The sequence below is a fragment of the Neofelis nebulosa genome, chromosome 11 (assembly GCF_028018385.1).
Source record: "Neofelis nebulosa isolate mNeoNeb1 chromosome 11, mNeoNeb1.pri, whole genome shotgun sequence".
Lineage (NCBI taxonomy): Eukaryota > Metazoa > Chordata > Mammalia > Carnivora > Felidae > Neofelis > Neofelis nebulosa.
The window spans coordinates 45,461,436-45,483,848 of record NC_080792.1 but is presented as its reverse complement, the minus strand read 5'-3'; positions in this window follow the sequence as shown (position 1 = coordinate 45,483,848).

Genomic DNA, 22,413 nt, shown 5'->3' with positions numbered 1-22,413 from the left:
ATACAGCAGCCCATATTCCCAAGGTAGAGGTTACGGGTTCCGTCCAGCAGCCATTAGGTGGTGCTGCCTAACCAACATTCCCTACTCTGTTGCCACCCCGATGAGTCCTTCTGCTTTTGCGGTGGTATAATATTATTCGGTAATCTTTAAAAAGGTGGAAGAGGCTGAGATTTATCTATCACCTCTATGAAACTTGTCCCATATTCTCTTTCTTTTTTCTTTTATTTCAAGAGTAGCCACTAACTGCTATAAGGAAGCACTGTTATAACGGCTGCTTAGACTGAAAACAACCATTGATATTTGAACAGCACTCTCTATAAAGAATTTTTGGGGTGCCTGGGTGGCTCAGCTGGTTAAGCATCCGACTTCAGCTTAGGTCATGATCTCATGGTTCATGGGTTCAAGGCCCACGTTGGGCTCTGTGCTGACAGCTCAGAGTCAAGCCTGCTATGGATTCTGTGTCTCCCCCTCTCTCTGCCCCTCCCCTGCTTGTGCGCACATGCACGCATGGACGCGTGCTCTCTCTCTCAAAAATAAACATTAAAAAATAAAAAAAACCCCAAAAACAAAGAATTTTCACATGTCAGAGTTCCTAGAATAGAGTTCCTAGAATATAGCAAAAAAATTGTTGAATGAATAAGTGAAGTATTTGTATGGAGAGAAAAACTAACTAATGTTACATTGACTTTTGATAATGTAGAAATCATATCAAAGTTAGTTTATGAAAAGACGTGGATGTTTCTGTAAGACAACATATGTGACTATTGATAAATTTTACATCTAATCATGCTGTATTGCATAGGAGTTATAGAAGTTACCTTGTTAGTTTATTTCCAAATGGATTCTTCTTTTTTTTTTTTTTTGCAAGACAGAGTGAGCGAAGTGGGGGAAAGAGAGAGAGAGAGAGAGAGAGAGAGAGAATGTTAAGCAGCCTCCAGTCATTGTGGAGCCCGACTTAGAGCCTGAGGCAGGGCTTGATCCAACAACCCTGGGATCATGCCTGAGCCCAGATCAAGAGTCAGATGCTCAACCTACTCAGCCACACAAGCAGCCCTCCAAATGGGTTCTTTTTTTTTTTTTTTTTTTAAAGTTTATTTATTTTGAGAGAGAGCACAAGCAGATAAGGGGCAGAGAGAGAGGGAGAGAGACAATCCCAAGCAGGCTCTGCACTGTCAGCATGGAGCATGATGCAGGACTCAAACTCACAGACCACGAGATCATGACCTGAGCCAAAGTTGGATGCTTAACTGAATAAGCCACCCAGGCACACCTTTTCTTTTTTTAAACCCAAAATGGGTGTAGAGTATCCCATTGTACATTGTACAAATGTGTCACAATTTATTTTACTATTTTTCTACTGAAGCTTATTTTCTTGTAATATTCACCTTTTTGTTGTTGTTGTTATAACTGTGGTGCAATGGACCTACAAATGCAGATATCTTTGCTGTCTATGGACTATTTTAAGTTGGGTGTGCTATGTATGAGGAAAATAGCATAGTACCTAACATTTAACTCTTTATTAGTATTACGTTGTAGATCATCCTGAGTGGTTTTGTGCAGGGGTCAGAGGAGGACTGATACTTCCAGCACTTTGGAGATGTCCTGCTCTAGGCTCCAACTGAATACATATTTTTTTTAAATTAAATAAAATTTTTTTAACATTTATTTATTTTTGTTTTTTGTTTTTTGTTTTTTTTAAATTTTAACATTTATTCATTATTGAGAGACAGAGAGAGTGCGAGTGGGGGAGGGGCAGAGAGAAGAAGGAGACACAGAATCCGAAGCAGGCTCCAGGCTCTGAGCTGTCAGCACAGAGCCTGATGTGGGGCTTGAACTCACGGACCATAAGATCATGACCTGAGCTAAAGCTGGATGCTCAACCGACTGAGCCACCCAGGCGCCCCAACATTTATTTATCTATTTATTTATTTATTTATTTATTTATTTTTATTTATTTATTTATTTATTTATTTTTTGTTTGTTTGTTTTTTTAATTTTTAATTTTTAATTTTTTAATATATGAAATTTACTGTCAAATTGGTTTCCATACAACACCCAGTGCTCATCCCAAAAGGTGCCCTCCTCAATACCCATCACCCACCCTGCCCTCCCTCCCACCCCCCATCAACCTTTAGTTTGTTCTCAGTTTTTAACAGTCTCTTACACTTTGGCTCTCTCCCACTCTAACCTCTTTTTTTTTTTTTTTTCCCTTCCCCTCCCCCATGGGTTTCTGTTAAGTTTCTCAGGATCCACATAAGAGTGAAACCATATGGTATCTGTCTTTCTCTGTATGGCTTATTTCACTTAGCATCACACTCTCCAGTTCCATCCACGTTGCTACAAAAGGCCGTATTTCATTTTTTCTCATTGCCATGTAGTATTCCATTATGTATATAAACCACAATTTCTTTATCCATTCATCAGTTGATGGACATTCAGGCTCTTTCCATAATTTGGCTATTGTTGAGAGTGCTGCTATAAACATTGGGGTACAAGTGCCCCTATGTATCAGTACTCCTGTGTCCCTTGGGTAAATTCCTAGCAGTGCTACTGCTGGGTCATAGGGTAGGTCTATTTTTAATTTTCTGAGGAACCTCCACACTGCTTTCCAGAGCGGCTGCACCAATTTGCATTCCCACCAACAGTGCAAGAGGGTTTCCGTTTCTCCACATCCTCTCCAGCATCTATAGTCTCCTGATTTCTTCATTTTGGCCACTCTGACTGGCATGAGGTGATATCTGAGTGTGGTTTTGATTTGTATTTCCCTGATGAGGAGTGACGTTGAGCATCTTTTCATGTGCCTGTTGGCCATCCGGATGTCTTCTTTAGAGAAGTGTCTATTCATGTTTTCTGCCCATTTCTTCACTGGGTTATTTGTTTTTTGGGTGTGGAGTTTGGTGAGCTCTTTATAGATTTTGGACACTAGCCCTTTGTCTGATACGTCATTTGCAAATATCTTTTCCCATTCTGTTGGTTGCCTTTTAGTTTTGTTGGTTGTTTCCTTTGCTGTGCAAAGCTTTTTATCTTCATGAGGTCCCAATAGTTCATTTTTGCTTTTAATTCCCTTGCCTTTGGGGATGTGTCAAGTAAGAAATTGCTGCGGCTGAGGTCAGAGAGGTCTTTTCCTGCTTTCTCCTCTAGGGTTTTGATGGTTTCCTGTCTCACATTCAGGTCCTTTATCCATTTTGAGTTTATTTTTGTGAATGGTGTAAGAAAGTGGTCTAGTTTCAATCTTCTGCATGTTGCTGTCCAGTTCTCCCAGCACCATTTGTTAAAGAGACTGTCTTTTTTCCATTAGATATTCTTTCCTGCTTTGTCAAAGATGAGTTGGTCATACTTTTGTGGGTCTAGTTCTGGGGTTTCTATTCTATTCCATTGGTCTATGTGTCTGTTTTTGTGCCAATACCATGCTGTCTTGATGATGACAGCTTTGTAGTAGAGGCTAAGGTCTGGGATTGTGATGCCTCCTGCTTTGGTCTTCTTCTTCAAAATTACTTTGGCTATTTGGGGCCTTTTGTGGCCCCATATGAATTTTAGGATTGCTTGTTCTAGCTTTGAGAAGAATGCTGGTGCAGTTTCATGTTATATTTATTGAATCTTCTGGGAGAGGCACAAAGACAGCAACTCTTAGTAGAGAAGGGAATTGTGTGCTATCTGATGTGGAAATACTCATGTCAACATATTGGCAAGATCACTGCCAAGGACATACACAGTATTTCTGTGTCTTTCAAAGTGAGGATGCTCCTGACAATAAAAGAGAAATCACCTCAATGTAATCTCAAAATACCATTTTTTTGTGTGTAATGCAATAACACTATTCTTCGTTGACCAAAATAGTATGCTAAGCTGATTGCTCAATCATAAAAGTCAGTTAAAGAAAGGAATCATAAAAAAAAGAGCTTACACAAATCTTATGGGCTTTATTTCAACTTGAAACCGTAATTACACACTAATTCACTAGCCTTGGGAAGTAGGTCAAGACCTCATCCTTGAGTGGGGACCTGCCGATTCATGTTGTTCATTGGCTCATGCACAAGTGACACGACACAGCATCATTTACAGTGTTCAGCTTCAGTTTCTTAAGTGAAGGGAGAATTTACAGAAACTTAAAGGGTAGCCTGAGATGAGTATTCATCTAGATTTTTATGATTTTCTCCCTGAATCCTTTACAGTTGTTTTGCTCACACTTAATATGAAAGCATTTTTTTCGGCAGCCTATGTTATTGCCTGTTTCCAACACATTTAATGTGGTTTTTATAGAAATAGATCTTTTGATCTTTGTTTTCATATTAATTCCTTTTAATAACACTTAATTAAATTATGTAATTACAGGAACAAGTACAGCTAGCATCATTGGATTTAGGAAAAAGGACCTCCTCCTTTTGCTAAGCATCTAACTCAGGGGCCTGGGCAGAATTGTATGGGGGGGTGGGGTGAGTGGTCTACTGGTTGTGTGGATTCAGCCTTCCAAGGGCACCAACCAGTATGTTTTACAGAGGGCAATGAGAACCGCTGGTAGTATTTCCAGTTGGACGGAGGCTGGTTAAGAGAGGGTTTTTGGATCATTATTACCAGGTCCATAGATCCTTATAGATCAATGAGCAGCTCTTCCATATTTTATTGTATCAGCATACAGAAGGGTTGCCCTTAGATAATGCCTCTTGCCTTTAAACATTTGGAACATATAGCCCTTTAAGATCCGGTCTTGTCAGGCTGCCTGGGTGGCTCAGTCGGTTAAGCCTCCAGTTTCGGCTCAGGTCATGATCTCACAGCTGGTGAAATTGAGCCCCACGTCGGGCTCTGTGCTGACAGCTCGGAGCCTGGAGCCTGCTTCGGATTCTGGGTCTCCCTCTCCCTCACTCCTGCTCTTGCTCTTTCTCTGTTTCTCTCAAAAATAAATAAAACATTTAAAAAAAAAAACCCATCTGGTCTTGTCTTAGGGAGTCAGAGGATCTTCATTCAGGCAATAGAAATTAATGAATTCTGTATATTAGAATACTTCTGAGTGGAGGGTTTCTCAAATTCCTTCCAGTTTTTTTTTCCTTAAAGACATATGCATTATAAACAATGGAAAATAACTGTATTCAAGAATAAAAAATCCCCTCTGTAATCAGGTTAGAAGTCAATATCGTGTGTGCTGGGTTGAATTGAGAGGGGGAGATGAAGACTTACCGTCTCAGGTGAACTGGAAAATGTTGGTGCCTAGAAGCCGGCAGTCAGAGAATACCCAGTCACGACGTATTTTTGTTGCTCCTAATATTTCACAGCCCTGGGCTACCGCCTGTTCTAACGATGGGGCTAATCCTGACTGGGAGCTCTCTGACCCTCCCCCAGGAGCCCCCGGTGCCTGTTCACCCCGTGACATCAACCTCCAGAAAATACAAAATAGAAATCTTAACGCAAGAAGGGAGGCCTGAGATGCTGCTGTGTGTTCATCTGCTAAACTCTTAACATTTGATGATTAAATTTGATTTTAAGTCGTTCTGAACTCTATGTGCAACTTGGCTTTCTTTTATCTGTTCTCAGCATCACAACCTTTACTACAAAGCATATTTCAAGGGAAAATCTCTTACAATTCAAATCACTTTTGCTTCATGCTAGTCCGTTTGTTTGGGATACCGGCTTGCAAAGCGTCCTTTGACTGATTGCTTTTAGTGAAATCAAAGTGACTCGGGGAAGCAGAAACTTTGATAACGGAATATGCATTTTATCCAACTTCAGGGGCTCCTTTTGCAATTTGGGACAGATGTGAAAAGTGAATCATTAGGGATGGAGCCTGGAGTTCTAGAGATGGTTTGCAGAACTCTAAATTAGCACCAGGAAGGTGCTCAGAGGAAGGGACTGTTTTGTGAGACTTCAGAAGAAACCCGGAGCCAGGTCTGTGATTCGAGAGTATTTTCAAATTGCGGTAATGGGTATTCTTTTTACTAACTCTCAGTGTGGTGGTGCCTTTGAGGAGGTTTGCAAGGCTTACTCTGGGAAGGGTTGGAAGACCCCTGCCCTCCACGCTGGGCTGGCACTGAGGCGGTGGGACCTATTCCTTCCATCTGCAAAAGCCTTCTGGAGCCAGTCCAGCTGTAAGGGATGTGCCTCTTCCTTGCTAGAAAAGAAATCTTCAGCACAAAACTATACAATGATGCTGCCTTGCTATTCTTTCCATTTGAGTGAACAAACGTCTTCCAATGACTTTCAGTAGCGAAAGTTACCAGATATCCACTGGTCACCTCCAGTAAAAACACTGGGCACTTAGCATTGCGCTTGGATTAACTTCCATGTTGCTGATATGATGTACCTCTATCATCATAAGATGTTTATTCAGTACAAGGGGAAAGAAAAGAGAAATTCGTAGATGATGTCACAGGTAGGAAAGAGAACGGAGAACCGTTTATAATCATATGTAGTACAGCGTAAGGAAGTAAGGAAGAATATTCTTGCCTGGGAACCACTTGCACTTCCCTGGCCGTTACAGATGTCGGTCTCGGAGCGCTAAGGGCGAAGCATGCTTGGTAAAGTCACCATCTCCAGCGAGGTGGTTTTCTTCGGTCTCTTTGCAAACGGGCTCTGTGGCTGGCAGGGACCGGCACACCTTCTCTGCGGGCTTGCTTTCGGAAGATTCTCGCAGCCCGCTTTCGGACGGGCTGGCTATCTCAAGATAGGAGAGCAATTGCCTTTGCAGGTGTTTGCCAGGGTGTGGCCTACCACACAGAATGGCTTCGTGTATAATTGTATAACATTGTGATGGAGGTTTTTCAACGAAAAAATATCCCGAAGATAGAACGGCCAAGCTCAAAAGCGATCCAGATAGATTTGCTTACTTCTCTCTGCACCAACATTTCCTTTACGCTTTTGGAAGTAAGTGGAATGGTTTTTATATCTGTTCACATTTCAGTCGTGGGACTCGAAAAGTTCCTCTCTTGTGCCTTAAAGAGCAATGTATGCTACACTTAAACTTGAGCTGTCTGGACAGCTGTGAAGATGGAAAAGAAACACCACCCTTGGAACATTTTCATTTTGTTGTGTATATTCCTTATTGTGCAGCTGGTCTGAATTCTCTCTACAAGGATGTTGTGCAGCTGTTTCTCTGAGGCAGAACCTGAGGGCAAATATCCTAACCCATCAGCCCCGGCACATCCTTTCTGATCTTGGCAAGCCATTTTGTCCTTAACTCTATTGTGTATAATCACAAAAGATTGCTATTTATCCAAATCTTCTTTAGGATACAATGTGTGAGCTCATTCTCAGAAGTTGCAGGAACCCAGCACTCTATTGTAAAAGATTTTCCACGTCTCCCCCCACCCTCATTTTCCCAGTTTCTATGGCAACATTTTGCTCTGATGGCACCTCCAGGATTATTACTGTCATCACAGTTATTTCTTCTGATTATTATTGTTGCTTATTGTCATCAACATCATTCTGATTGTCAGTCACATTCTGATCCTTAACACCTGGCCTCTGGGGAACGTCTCCTCAAAACAGTTGAAAAGTGAAAAAAAATTAGAATGTAAATCCCAGGGGATCACCAGCACTGCAATTATCCTACATCAGATTTATTTGCTCTTTTCCTTTTTTCTTTTCCCACAGTCATTGTACTCCTTCTAGAATATGCGTGGGTAAGTTTGTCAAAATACTGAGATAGATGTGGTTGTTGGTACCGCTGTTTGTTTTTAGAAAAGGAGTGTGCATGTGTGTGCGTGTGTGTATGTGCATGCACGTGTGCATGTCAGCGGGGGGGGGGATCGTACATTCAAAGCTTTCTAATATTACTGAACAATTTTTTCCATAAACTGTTGGAAACTAGTTGTTTAGAGGCTGAGTTTTCATAGAAAATTATCTAGTGATTTTATCATAGCTGCAGCCCACCTTGTGACCCGCCTTGAGGCCGAGCGGGGAGTAGACAGGCTTCCTTTGGGCTGATATGTCGGTTAGTGTGACTGCAGATCAGCAGGGATGGATGCCCTGTACCTTTGAGATCTGCTTAAACCTGGCTTGGAACCCTACCCTCCCAGGTCTTGAGAGTCCAGAACCCTCACTGTAATTTCTATAAGCGTTCATAGCTGTTTATCTCTGGGCCCCTGTGTTGATGCTTCCTGCTCCGGCTGGGTTGAGTGAAACCTTCAATGCAGAATTCAGAGAGAGAAGAAACGCCTATCTAGCTAGCTTGCCTTCTTGCCCTCCTGCTTTCCCTCCCTCCTTTCTTCACTCCCTCCCCACCCTCTTTTACTCCCGCCTTCCTGGCAGCAGTGGGGGGCTTGGCAGATGTGGTGGGTCAGGGTCTTGGGTGAGCCCAGGCCCGTACGTGGGGAATACACTGGTGGATGTGGTCTCTCAGGATCTGATCAGAGTCTGGGGTCTGGCTGGTCAGCCTGCTGACCAGAGCCTTGTTAATAAACAGATGATTCCTTTGAACATTGGAATCTTTTCTGGACGGGAAAAGAAAGCTCCACGTCAAAGTGCTGAGTGCAGTGAAATATTCTCTCCCTGGTCCGTGTGAAGGGGAGTCCCCTGGAAACACAGTATACCAACTTAAATGAATTTTCATTCAGCAATTCACAAAATTTTATTGAAGACTTGCTATCTGCTGGGCATTAGGAAGACACACATCTGAAGCTGGAGCGTTGTTGGCCTTCGAGGAAGGCAGCGACTACGAGCAGTCTCATAAGGGTGCAGCGTGGACAGCACAGGGGAGAAGTGAGCTTCAGAGAAGAACCTCAAGGAATCTGCCCGGCTGAAGGGTGGGAGAGGGGCAGCCCAGGCTGAGGGCAGAAAGGCCTGCACTTAGCCATGGAGGTGAGAAGGACCACACGCGTTGGGGAAACATGGCTTATGATTAGGAAAAGCATGGAAACCCCAGAGAGCTGACTGGCACCATGAGGGGCTCTCACTTGAGAGGCTCACAGAGTAGAGGTGACAGAGCGAGCTGGCTCCTGTCACCTGTTTCACCCTCCTTCCAGGACAAGCCCTCGATGGGGAATGCAGGACGTAGCTGTTTTTACTATGAAATGTACATTTCTTTCTGTTTTTAGTTTGGGGCCAGTGTGTATCATTGAATTTGTGGAAATTAAATGAAAGAACAGAGCAACTCCAGGGGAGAGGTCTTTTTCAAGTACCCCCAGAACACCTGTAGTTTGCACGTCGGGTGACCTTGAAGAACTCTGTTTGAGCTGACTGCTATTTTAGCTCTCAGAGAATGTTGAAGAGAAACACCTTCGGGGTTAGAAGCATAATGAGGTGGGGGTTAATAGCGTGAACTCAGACGTGAACCTGGATTTGAATCCAGGCTCTCTCCCTTCATAGCTCTTGACAATGGGCAAGCTGATCAAATTAATCTTTCTCTCTCTCTTGCTCTTAGTCCCTCTGGGTTTTCTCATGTTTCTTCACGTTCCAGAGCCTGTCCCTCCTCCTCTTTCACCTAATTAACGCCAACACAACCTTTAGATATTATTTCAAATGTCACTTCCACAATGAAGCCCTTGCAGACTACGTCCAATCTTCTTGTCAATGAGGTCCCAACACGCTATCTTTTCTTCACGACATTTCTGTTCATACTTACACTTTTATTTCTTATGATTTAATTCAGGTAAGTCTCCAGCACTATACTCTTTGCTTCACCCCTGTCACTCATTGTTCAGCGTATCTGATACATAGAAGGTATATGATCAACAGTTTGGGGTGAATAGGTAGATAAATACCTCCTTTTGTAAGATTGATGGAGGACTGCATTATATAATGCATCCAAGCCATTCGGCACAGTGCCCGTTATATAGTAAGCACTTAACACATGTGAGTTACAAGAAGGATTCCTATAGGTTTGCTGTTCTCCACTCCTACAGCATACTGAGTAGTGAGCAATTTGTGTGTCTTCAGCTAAGTTCCAATGGTTCTATTAGCTAAGTTTTAATAGTGCAAATGCTTTCATTAAGTTCAATATTATGCCCCTGGCGTTGAGTGTTGATTTAAGAAATGGAGACCGTCAGAGTCACCCGTGGAACCATCCATGAAGATTTTCTGCAATGTGTCAGTCAAGAGCAGGAGCTCTGGGTGTCCAGATTAGGGCTGCCTCTTTCCAATTGTAACCCTGGGCAACTTATCTCTCTGTAGCTTTGATTTTTTCACCTGGAAAGCAGGGATGGTAATCTATCTTGCAGTGCTCATATGATGATGAAATTATCAACACATAAGAAGAGTTTAGGATAATGCTTGCACATAATAGACATTCAATAAATATTAGCCATTATTTTGTAAATAGTCATAAAATAAATTAGTCTTGGACTTCAGTACAAAAACTAAAATAGCGACCCTTGAAGAGCTGGTATGTCTCCTTTTACATTATGGCAGATTTAATAAAGACTACTAGATTTCTTCTTTTGACTTGATCTCAGAAATTTTAGAGCTAAATCTAAAACTTCGTCTGTGACTCAAAATATATAAGCATCATTCTGTCTACAGCCTTGTTATTTCTTATATTTATCCTGTGTAACTGGATATCTTTAAAAAAATTGAAATCTTCCTCAAATCTTTTTTAGGAAGCAGGTGGGCATACATATGATACATTCATAAATTCTATAATCATAAGTTAGGGAAAAAATACATTTAGGTGATATTTACATCAGGTAAATTTTATGTGATCCCAGGTTTTCTCCGTAACTCTCTATAAACTTCTACACTTCTTTTTGAATAACTAAAATTAAATTTAGTATTAATGTGGGAATGACTCAGTACAGAAATTTGGATGTAATATGTTCCAAATGCTTATAACCAGAAATTGCAAAATTATTGCTGGAAATATTTGAAAAGTCTAACCCCTTTTCCACTATTCCTATCATGGAATCATAGAATTTTAGAATAGGATATAATTTGTTTACTTTTCATTTTTCACTTGGCTTGAACAATAAAAAAGAGACCTGACCAAGTTAATTTTCTGTTAATCCGATTTCAATTTCTTCATAAAAATGAAACAAAGCTATTGTATTTTCATAGAAGTGTGGTATTGGAGCATCTCCCCAGTTGGGTATTTCATTTAACTCCTTATCAAGGACAACCTCTGAACCACTTGAAATAGGAGGTTGTTGAGCTCATGTTAAAATCTTTTATTTTATTTTTTTAACTAAAAAAATTTTGTGTATGTTTATTTCTTTTGCGAGAGAGAGAGAGAGAGAGAGATCCGTGAAGGGGCAGAGAGAGAGAGAGAGAAAAAAAAAATCCCAAGCAGGCTCTGCACTGTCAGCGCAGAGCCCGATGCAGGGCTCGAACTCAGAAACTTGTGAGATTGTGACCCAAGCCCAAACCAAGAGTCGGAGGCTCAATGGACTGAACCACCCAGGAGCCCCTGTTAAAATCTTTTAAAAAGAAGTTTTAAGCACTTTCATTGGTAACTTGTCTTATGACTTAGCATTTCTGTTTTTTCTGTTTAATTTACAACTGCAAATTGGAACTAAGACTGGTACCTGTGCTGGGTAGAGAGGGGAGAAATAATTAATAACTGTTTATTGTGTTACAGCTCCATGTTGAAAACCAGTAATAGCCAATTCATTCATTCATTCATTCATTCACTCACCAACCAAAAAGTATTTACAGATTGATGTCTGTATGCCATGCATGTGCCAAGTTCTAGAGATGTTCTGATGTCTCCTTATCCTTAGTGAGTTTTATGATCTAGGGGGTAGAGACAGACAAGTAACCAAATGAAAAAGAATTGAAAATGAACGCTTTCTGCCTGGTTCGGTTAAGACACTGATATAATAAACACAAGAAATCGAAGTCAACCTGAGACAGATTCTCCCTGACACATAATTTATTTATATAGTAATATACTGGAAGTAGTTCCTTAAATTCTGGTTAAAAACTGGATGAGGTACAAGTGTGTTGAGCAGAAAGAAAGATTTGGGCATTTCCTTGGAGGAAATGGTGTTACAAGTCCCTAATTTTACCCCGAGCGGTAGGATGGGAAGGGAATAATATCACATTCTTCAACTCGAGCCTTTACTATGATCTCTTAGAGAGTGTGCTGTGTGTTTTAAGAATGGGGGTCGCGGGGCGCCTGGGTGGCTCAGTCAGTTGAGCGGCCGGCTTCGGCTCAGGTCATGATCTCACGGTCCGTGAGTTCGAGCCCCGCGTCAGGCTCTGTGCTGACAGCTCAGAGCCTGGAGCCTGTTTCAGACTCTGTGTCTCCTTCTCTCTGACCCTCCCCCGTTCATGCTCTGTCTCTCTCTGTCTCAAAAATAAATAAACGTTAAAAAAAAAATTAAAAAAAAAAAAGATTGGGGGTCGCCTTGGACTGGGGTCCAACTCTAACTTGGAAAGTCTGGAGGGTGACAGAGGGGCAATGAGCTGCTTTCATGCTGCACAGGGGTCAGCCTACCATGCCCAGAGTTTGTCGGAATAGAAGATGTAAGAATGTTTCCCATGGGCCATGCTGGAACCATTTATTCCTGTTGTGTCCCAGGAGCAGAGAGCTGACTGCAGGCCTGCCAGACAGAGCACATCCCCTTCAGCCCATCTTGAAATTTGCAGATGAGGAGTCCCTGGGGAGGGGAATCCCAAAGACGTAAAAATCAAGACAAAACAAGACAAAACAAAACTACAACCTATGAGGAAAGAGTCAGCAATAATCATTTGCCAGACCAGAGAGCTCAAAGCTACCCAACCAATATTTTTCTTTGTTAAATCCGGCATTTCTGTTTACTCTGCCCTCTGCCCACAGCCATGTGAGCTGTTGTTGAAAGGGAAAGGGGGCCAAGAGAGAGGCACAAAACAGAAGCTGGGCACACCTCCTTCCTGGAAGTCGGCCAAGTGCAGGACTGAGCAAGGGCAAGAGGGAACGTTCTTCACTTTGAAGGTTGAAGAGTTGCCTGACATTTTGGGCTTAAAACATTCTAGTTAGTCAATCTGGTTTTGTGAATGAAAGCGATCACAGAACTGTCTCTGCCATGTGAGCAAGTAAGAACTCACGGGGCTCTGCCAACTTTCCTTCCAGGGATGGGGAAGATTGTCTCCACTGAATAAAAGTTTAAAGGACAGAAAGAGGCAAAAATAAATTTGTGGTTTGGTCCCATCCACACCCACATCCACATGCCTCATGGGAAGAGCACAGGGTGTTAAGGGGGAGACTAGCAGAGGCATCTAACATGGGCTCCAGGGGGTTCAGAGGAAGTAACATTGTTAAACAAAGAGCAGAAGGGATCTGAAGCTTACTGTGAAATGTGGATGATTAAATGCTTTAGCTCCCTGCAAAGTTCCCCATAAAACAATTCTAAAGTGATTTTTAAAGTCTTAAGCCCCAAAGGAAAGAAGAAGAGAAAAGAAGGCAAAAACTACAAAATTTTGTAACCTGGAAAGCAGATGGATGAGAGGTAAAGGACCTGAGAGAATTGACGGTTCAGCAGAAGTGAGAGATGAAATCCAACTCAATGTATGCAGAACCCACAGCTCAGAAGTGCCTGTAACCTGCAGGCAAGGGAACTTCAGAAAGGCTAAAATGAGGGGTGCCTTGGTGGCTCAGTCAGTTAAGCGTCGGACTGCCTCTCAGGTCACAGTCTCACAGTCCGTTCGAGACCCCCGTCGGGCTCTGGAGCCTGCCTCGGTTTCTGTCTCCCTCTCTCTGCTCCGCCCCTGCTTACATTCTGTCTCTCTCTGTGTCTCAGAAATAAATAAACATTTAAAAAGATTTTAGAAAGGCTAAAATGAGGAGGAGTGGTTGAAGGTTGGGTTTTGAAGTAGTCAGATTCCCAGATCTCAACCAATGACTGCCCTGGCAAGAGAAGGAAGGTTTATTTTTTTCAAAGGAGGGAAAGTTGAGCTCAGTTGAGGATGGAGATACCACATTGAAACCAGAGGGTTAAGTGAATGTGTACTAGATGTTGAGGCCATCCCCTACCCTCTCAGCCTGCAGACGTCAATCAGCCAGGGGACTGAGGAACTTTCTCTGGGGAATCTGGCTAGCATAAGCACAGAGTCCCATAGATGGTGACATCCAGGGTTCCTCACCTGACCTGCCAAGTCAGATCACCCTATCACCCTACAATGAAGTTCATAGCTCAGGAGTGCTACCCTTGTGTTTGAAGGATTTGGTCCCCATACTTCTTTTTTTTTTTTTAATTTAAATTTTGGTTAGTTAATATACAGTGCAATATTGGTTTCAGGAGTAGAATTCAGTGATTCATCACTTAGATACAACACCCAGAGCTCATCACAACAAGTGCCCTTCTTAGTACCCATCACCCATCTAGCCCATGCCCCCTCACTTCCCTCCATCAACCCACAATTTGTTCTCTATCATTAAGAGTCTCTTGTTTGTTTCCCTCTCTTCTCTCCCCACCTTTCCATATGTTCACCTGTTTTATTAAATTTCACATATGAGTGAAATTATATGGTATTTGTCTTTCTTTGGGTTATTTGGCTTAGCATAATTCATTCTAGCTTCCTCCGTGTCATTGCAAATGGCAAAATTTCATTCATTTTGATGGGTGACTAATATTCCAGTGTGTGTGTGTTCATCATATCTTCTTTATCCATTCATCAGTTGATGTATATTCGGGCTTTCTCCATAGTTTGGCTATTGTTGATAATGCTGCTTATAAATATTGGGGTGCAAATACCCCTTCAAATCTGTATTTTTGTGTCCTTTGGGCAAATACCTAATACTGCAGATGCTAGATCATAGGGTAGTTCTATTTTTGGTTTTTTGAGCATGCTGTTCTCCAGAGTGGCTTCACTAGTTTACATTTTCACCAACACTGCAAGAGGGTTCCCTTTCTCTGCATCCTCACCAACATCTGTTGTTTCTTGTATTGTTCATTTTAGCCATTCTGACTGGTGTGAGGTCGTATCTCATCATGGTTTGGGTTTGTATTTCGCTGATGATAAGTGGTGTTGAGCATCTTTTCATGTATCTGTTAGCCATATAGATGTCTTCTTTGTGAAGTGTCTATTCATGTCTTCTGCCCATTTCTTAACTGGGTTATTTGTTTTTTGGGTGTTGAGTTTGATAAATTCTTTATAGATTTTGGATACTAACCCTTTATCAGATATGTTGTTTGCAAATATCTTCTCCCATTCTTTGGTTGCCTTTTAGTTTTGTTGATTTTTCCTTTTACTGTGCAGAAAATCTTTATCTTTATGAGGTCCCAATAGTTCACGTTTGTTGTAGTTTCTCTTGCCTTCAGCGATGTGTCTAGTAAGAAGTTGCTGCATCTGAGGTCAAAGAGGTTTTCCTCTAGGATTTTGATGGTTTCCTGTCTCACATTTAGGCATTCATCCACTTTGAATTTATTTTGTGTATGGTGTAAGCAAGTGGTCCAGTTTCACGCTTCTGCATGTTGCTTTCCACTTTTCCTAACACTGCTTGTTGAAGAGACTGTCTTTTTTCCATCAGATATTCTTTCCTGCTTTGTTGAAGATGAGTTGACCATACAGTTGTGGGTCCATTTCTGGGTTTTCTATTCTGTTCCATTGAGCTATGTGTCTGTTTTTGTGCCAGTACCATATTGTCTTGATCACTACAGCTTTGTAATATAGCTTGAAATCTGGAATCACGATGCTTCCAGTTTTGTTTTTCTTTTTCAGGATGGCTTTGGCAGTTCTGGATCTTTTGTGGTTCTATACAAAATTTAAGATTGTTTGTTCTAGCTCTGTGAAAAATGCTGTGATATTTTGATAGGGATTGCAATAAATGTGTAGATTGCTTTGGGTAGTATAAACATTTTAACAGTATTTGATCTTCCAATCCTTGAGCACAGAATGTTTTTCCATTTCTTTATGTCTTCTTCAATTTCTTTCGTAAGTGTTCTATGGTCTTCAGAGGATAGATCTTTTACCTTTTTAGTTAGATTTATTCCCAAGTAACTTATTGTTTTTGTGCAATTGCAAATGGGATTGATTTCTTGATTTCTTTTTCTGATGCTTCATTATTGATGTATACAAATGCAAAAGATTTCTGCACATTGATTTTATATCCTACAACTTTGCTGAATTCATGTATTTGTTCCAGAAATTTTTTGGTGGAGTCCTTCGGGTTTTCTTGGTCTCCATACTTAAATGTGAGTGGCAGTCAAGGATAACCAGGCATGTGAGCAAAGCATCTATGTAGTACAGGAGGTTCCAGTATGAGACAAAATGGAGAGTTGGATGTAAGGGACAATGCAAGTAAATAAACTGGAATTGAAGGATCTTTGTTTGAGATCAAAAATCTCAATGTATGCTTGCCAACATAATGCAGTGGATTTAAATAGATGCAAGACATATCATTACAAAATATCAATGCACTGGGGAGAATTGAGGCACGCATAAGCTGAGGAGAAAGGTTGCGGTGGGTGGGGGGGGGAGAGAGAGAGAGGGAGAGGGAGAGAGAGAGGGAGAGGGAGAGAGAAAGGGAGAGAGAGAGAGAGAGAGAGAGAGAGAGAATGAATCAATAAAGCAAATGGCATCATATTTCTCATCTGCCAGAAGCCAGAGGCCTTCAAAATTTCTATTCTCAGACTATAATCAATTGTCAGGACAGACAAATAGCAACAATAAAGAGGAAGATAGAGAATAGGAGAGACAGAGGAGAGGGCCAAAGGAAATTCTCAAGGTGATGGTGAAGATAGGTCCCAAGGTGGCAGACATTTACCAGGTGAGGAGCTCCAGCAGTCCAGCAGAAGGCTCTTGGAGACCTTCAGGAAGGTGCCAATGAGAGACTGCCTGCTCTATCTCAACATCTTCAGAGGAGATTTGGAAAATTGATGAGGACTTGGAGTTAAACTGATAAAATACATTAAAAATCAGAAAAATCAGCCCTACAAGATTACTATTAACTTTAAGGGAAACAAAAAATGTAAGAAAAGCAAAGAAATTCGAGTGAGCTCATGGCTCAGCTGTAAAGAGCATATCTGTCTCTATTTGTGCCTCAGAAATGGTAGGGAAGACGATGAATCTTCTTCAGTAGTGGCAAGTCAATAGATAAATGTCAAAAACCCCAAACTGAAGAAAGTCAGCAAGTAGCAACGCAAATCTATTATTTACAGGCATAGAAGCAATGGCCAAAATATTTAGTTAAAAGAAGTGAAAGTGATTGCCTTCAGGGGGAGGGGGAAATGGGCCGAGAGGCTAGAGTAGTATTGTTGATAGGCAAACTTGGTAGAACTACTAATATAAATATTACAAAAAATGACTCAATTATTTTGAGGTGAAAGAGAGAGCAATGGTGCATGGTAGTGGGGCTAACAGAACTCCAGTCGGAAGGAACAGGATACGTGAAAGCCTGAGCCAGGCAGGGAGGGTATGTTTCCCTTGAGGAACTGAAGAAGTTCAAGGTGAGTGTGCCCGTCAGGGTGAGGAGCAAGGTGGGTGGTATTGAGGGAAGCAGGGATCAGATCATGAACGGGCTTTAATTTTAACCCGAGGATAATGGAAGTTCAAAGGGTACTTTTGTCTGCAAGTGAGAGAAAGACTAAATGAAAATATCTTGAGCAATCGGGGGACTTTATTATGTTTTATCCTATAACAAGGGGTTTAGAGGTAGGGAGATTAATTAAGCAGCTCCGTGATATCACGCAGGATCAGACTTTTCTTTCTGCTCTGCTCTTCTCGGTGTGCCAGGTAGATCTCTCAGAATGACTAAAAAAGCCAGATATGGCATCCTCACACAACATCCAAAAGCAGAAGGAAGGAAAGGCCATGTTCCTTCCTTATGTCTTTGTATCAGTCTTTTATCGAGCCATAACAAATCACATCAAAAATTAGTGGTCTGTAGCAATCACCATGTTCGGTGCTAATGGCTCTGTGAGTCAGTGGTTTGGGTTGGGCTTAGCCGGAAAGTTCTGCTGCTATCCTGGACTCACTCATTCTCCTGTAGTCAGTCCAGTGGTGGCTTATCTGGGGCTAGATGGTCTAAGATAACCTCCCTTCCATGTCGGGGACCTCATCTGGGATGACTGGGACAGCTGGCCTCCCTGCTCCCAGTGGTTTTCTCTTCCAGTTGACTAGACTGGTCTTCTTCACATGGTAGTCTTAGGGCAGTGTTCTAAGGAAGCGAGAGCTGAAGCTACAAGTCTTCTTGAAGCCTAGCCTCCAAAATCCCATAAAGCCGCTCTGCAACATTCTATTGGTAAAAGCAAGTTGCAGGAACAGCCCAAATTCAAGAGATAAGAAATAGATCTGACCCCATGATGGAAAGAACAGAGACGTTGTATTGTAAAGAGTGGTAGGAGTTGTTACGATCATCTTTGTAAACAAATCTATCACAGCCTCCTTTGAAGACTAGAGAATATTTTTCAGATGATGTTAAGCAAATTATTCTCAGACCCTTTCCTAAACCAATCATAGAGAGGGTGATTAGATGATTCCAGTTAGATAACCATAGTAAAAGTTGACTCCTTGGAAATGAGGACCCATCCTTCACTGAAGCAAAAGGGTTCTTGCTGCAAAAAAGTATGTGAGTGGGATTTGGATAGAAAAATAAACATTATCTCCCAGATTTTTCCAAAGATATGTGATTTCATTTTTAAAAGATAATGATTTCACTGAAAGATAGCTTTTGAAAGATGAAAAGATATGATTTCACATTTGAAAGATAACCTTGAAATACGATTCATTAAATACTTTTTTATTTTTAGAGACAGAGCAAGTGTGAATGGGGAGAGAGGCAGAGCCAGAAAGAGAGAGAGAGAGAGAGAGAGAGAGAGAGAGAGAGAGAGAGAGAGAATCTTAAGCAGGCTCCACACTCAGCACAGAGCCCAAGCCAGGGCTCGCTCCTATGACTCTGGGATCACGACCTGAGCTGAAATCAAGAGTTGGTTTCTCCACTGACTGAACTACCCAGGAGCTCCTGATTTCATTTTTAAGAGAGGATTATTCCTCTTGCTTGGAGGGAAGCAAGACTGGAGGCAGGTACACCAGTTGCAGGATTTATCGGCCTCAGTGCTATTAACATATTAAGCCAGATAATTCTTTGCTGGGAGTGGAAGACTGTCCTTTGCATCGTGTGATGTTTTGAAGTTTTGAAGTACCCATGACATCTTCCCACTGGATGCCAGAAGTACCTCCAGTTGTAACAACCAAAATGTCTGCAGACTCTTCCAATTATCATCTGGGGGACAAAGTTACCTTGGGTCGAGAACCACTGGGTTTGGAATGTAAGGCAATGATTATTGCATTGGCCTGAACCAAGGTAGAGGTGGTAAGAATGGAGGCAAGAAGGATTGAGGAGATCTTCGATTTGGCAAATGATCAAATGCGAAGGGGAACTACATGTTGTTGATAGCCAGGTTTTGGCCTAGACATTCTGCAGTTTGGACACACAAGAGGAGAAACAGGCTGGGAGAATTGGACAATTAGTTCAGTTTGGGACATGTTCAGTTTGGGGCATTTGAGGAACATAAATAAAGATGTCCAAGAAGCCTTACAGTAAGGGTCTCAAATTGGTGATGCTTGAGCCTGGTCTGATCTCAGACTTATTTTCTTTGTGTCTACCGTTAAAAAAAATACACCTCAGTCAACATTTAAGAATTGGGAGACTTCATATACAATTAAAAATTTTAAGTTTGTCTGAAACATTAGAAGATCAGCACATATTGGACCCAAGTTCTGAGGTGACAAAAATCTACTGAGCAGGGTTTGCCTCAATTTGTCCCAGTCTCCCCAAATACATCTTGACTCCATTGCGTAACTTACCCACTCACCCCATAAGAATTTGAGGGTAGAATCTTTGTTTTGATTGGAGCTTTCTGCTCTTTGACATAGACACAGATGTGAGAACGATTCCAAAAGGCTCCATATTGTATCTTCTGTGTCTGCCTCTGACCCATACATTTCAGTCAGATCTCTTAGGACTTTCTAAATATATCATTCATTTTTTTTCTTTCTGATTCTGGTAGTCAGACATGTTTCTTGTGGGAAACACAGAAAATACAGCACACATATTATCCCAAATCTTAGAGGCCTCAAGGGTTTTGTTGCTAGATTTCCATATATCTTTGGAAACAGTGATGAGGGCTCTCTTACCACCTCCAGGAAGGAGCCACCTCTTTGTCTCAACTGGGGTAAAGCAGAGTTATTTTTCCGAAGTGTCAATGGAAGAAAATTAAGCAAGCGTGTGTTTACCTCTCTGCTTTTGTGCATTTTAAGCCCGTTGTTCTGAGGGTTGCTAAGGACATTTTTTTTTTTAAACACTCAAGAATTCAGGCAATTAAGTGTTTTTCCAACATCAAACAATTCCATAGTCAGAATTTATTACCCCTCGTGTCTCTCAGTGTTTCAAGGAAACATTTTCCATTCATGTTCATTTGTTATCTCAAATGCTTTTGAAAATGAGCCCTAAGTGTACTATTTGTAAGTAGGTGACAAAGTTCTTTTAAAACTGCTTGAATAATAGAAAAAAATGACATGCCTCTTAGAGAACAAAATGGGCCATGATAATGTGAGGGAGAGCATGTAAGGACGGATGTAATGGTTAGAATTAAAATGACGTCTGACAATTACTTTCAATTTGAAACGAGGTGAAGAAAATCTGAATTACAATACTCTTATGATTAAACTTTGATGAGATGAAAATGTCATCATTGTTTGATGAGAATTTTTTATTAGAGTTCAAAGAATATGAATGATTTAACCACAATGTACCAACACCACAGGGCTGAATAATCTGTATCAGTTTTTCTCAACTCCTTCTCACTGCGGGTCACCAGAGAAACCTCAGCCGCTCTCATTCTTTAGTGCTTCTGTGACTGTTTCCATGAGATTGGCTTTTGAAACAACAAGGTGAGGCTTACATCCTTTGTGATAAGTTTTGACATTGAAATCCTGGAGTAGCTTAATATGGCAATTCATTTCCAGGAGCCATGTGCTGAGATTTGGACTCATAAGTCTTCTTTTACAAAGAAGTTCACTGTAGAGTCTAGATTTTTTGAGCGAAATGAGTCTGTTTCTCTTCAGCCTGACATTTGACGATTCAAATTGAGATGGGGGCTCACGTCTGTTGATGACAAAGCACAGTCCAGTTCTATTTGGGGCACTAATTTAATATAGGTTGACAAGAGTGTGCTGCCTTAGCACAGGGACTTTTCTCTGCAAAGGGGCAACGGCTGTGCTACCTACTCCTGCACCGGGTGGGGGCAGGAGTGCTAGGACCCCCCTGTCCACTAACTGGGCTCTGTTACCCTGGGATTCCTGCCCTGCCCTCGCTCTTCCCTGTTTTTTCTCTTTCCCCTCTGGGAGCCCCAAATTGAATTAAATGGTTTCCAACAGTCCTTGGTTATACGTCTCTATATAGTATTTAACAGACTGTTTAAAAGATTGTTGACTTCTGAGAGTCTGAGTCAAAATATTTGGGGACTTACTCTACAGTCCTATAGTTTGCAAACCCGCAGGTACTAGGTGTGTTCCATTCTGTTTTGTAAAGCAAAATCTTTCTCCTTTTAACCATTGCAGGAAAGAGTAAAGGTACTAGCATTGGTCATTCCATTCAATTATTTCCCAAAGCCGGTGCCATTGTAACAATGTTATAACTTAACCACTCAAAAATAACCCTTATTTTATCTTGTTAAAAAAAAAAATACAGTCTGTACACTTTATAGGCTGATCTAGGGTAAGCTCAGATTATTTCCAAACACCATTTTGTTGATTCTCTTATTGCAATTTTATTTTATTTGAATAACCAGGAAACTTAAGCTGGAACGTGGAAGGTATATTGTGTAAGAGGTGTCCGTCGTACTCCTGTTCAGTAAAGAAAGAGTTGTCTTGGCCATTCAAAGTCCCTTTTGAAAATACTTTGTAAGTTTAGCTGACTTATCTTTGTGGCATTTGTTCTTGAATATTTAAATCTTGCTTCAAAGGTGGTCAAAATGATAATGCGAGGTGAAGTCGGGAACAACTGAGAAGTTTAAACACACTGCAATCTCTACGGGATTTGAAAAGTCAAAGCCTTGGAAAAAGCAAATATGAATGTTAGAACAATTGGACGCCTCCAGTCCCACAGGTAAGACACAACACAGGGCAGTGGCTAAGAGTGGTCTAGACAGACCGGGTTCAAATCCTACTTTTACCACTTAGTACCTATTTGACTTTGAACAAGTTACCTTCCTTAGACTTCAGTTTCCTCACCTGTAAAGTGGGGATGATAGCAATACCTACCTGATAAGGTTTCTATGAGGAATGACTACTCAAGTGTCAAGGGTATGTCTTGTGCACAATAAGCGTGCGATAATTGAAAGCTATTGTGCTTATTATTATTGAAATGTGGAAGACACTATCAGTATCTTCACAATTAATCCCCAATTCTCCTTCCTGGACCAGATTACAAAATCTCAAATAGTGATCTTTATATTATTTTCAAAAGGAAAAATATCAATAAAAGATGTCTGAAATTATCCAAAGTATCCTAAAGTAAATCTGTGGTAGACTTTTTCTTTATTCTTTTTACAACCCAGAGGTCAAAAGTCA